This window comes from Octodon degus, unplaced genomic scaffold (assembly GCF_000260255.1).
Source record: "Octodon degus isolate 3935 unplaced genomic scaffold, OctDeg1.0 scaffold00045, whole genome shotgun sequence".
Taxonomy (NCBI): Eukaryota; Metazoa; Chordata; class Mammalia; order Rodentia; family Octodontidae; genus Octodon; species Octodon degus.
In genome coordinates this window covers 3,282,948-3,283,453 of record NW_004524621.1, presented here as the reverse complement: position 1 = coordinate 3,283,453, position 506 = coordinate 3,282,948, and the positions used below count along the sequence as shown (strand labels likewise).

Genomic DNA, 506 nt, shown 5'->3' with positions numbered 1-506 from the left:
TCTGCAAGCTACTGAGAGGCGGGAAAACTCCGCCTTTGAGGCGGGGCTTTCCGTTCGTGCCAGGGCGCGGCCTGCTGGGCGGGGCCTGGCGGCGGGCGCTAGGCGGGGTGGGGGGCTGGCCACCGCCCGCCCGGCTCCGCCCCTACTCAGACCCCGCCCCACGCCCGACGGAGCTCTGAGCGGAGGCGTGGCCCGTCCCCTGCAGGCCCCGCCCCCGCGGTGAATATTGATGCGGCGCGCGTCGGCGTCGCCCTCCTCCCATTGAGCGAGGCTGTGTCGCGTGGCCCGGCGTCGGCGTGACGGTTGGACGCGGGCGCGGCACTGCGGGTCCCGATTGCTGCAGCCGCTTGTCAGTGTGATGAAGATTGGCACCCAGGTAAGCTGTCACTCAACCGCTCCGCCGCCGCCACCGCCGCTCTCGCAGCCGCCGTCCCTATCAATCACGCCGGCCGCGGCCGCCGCTGCCGCCGCCCCGGGGCCGGGCGTGCGGGGTGTAGGGTGCGGCG

General features: G+C 74.5%; 1 protein-coding gene across 4 annotated transcripts in view; it reads left to right on the top strand.

Annotated features, from left to right (window-relative positions):
• Positions 1 to 272: 272 nt before the first annotated feature.
• Positions 273 to 506, top strand: part of Pknox1 (PBX/knotted 1 homeobox 1) — a 72,590-nt gene continuing 72,356 nt past the window's right edge. For all 4 annotated transcript variants that reach the window (XM_023716017.1, XM_004631782.3, XM_023716016.1 and 1 more), the window contains exon 1: positions 273 to 376. The gene's annotated coding sequence lies outside the window, so the exon portion shown is untranslated. The remainder of the gene's footprint in view (positions 377 to 506) is intronic.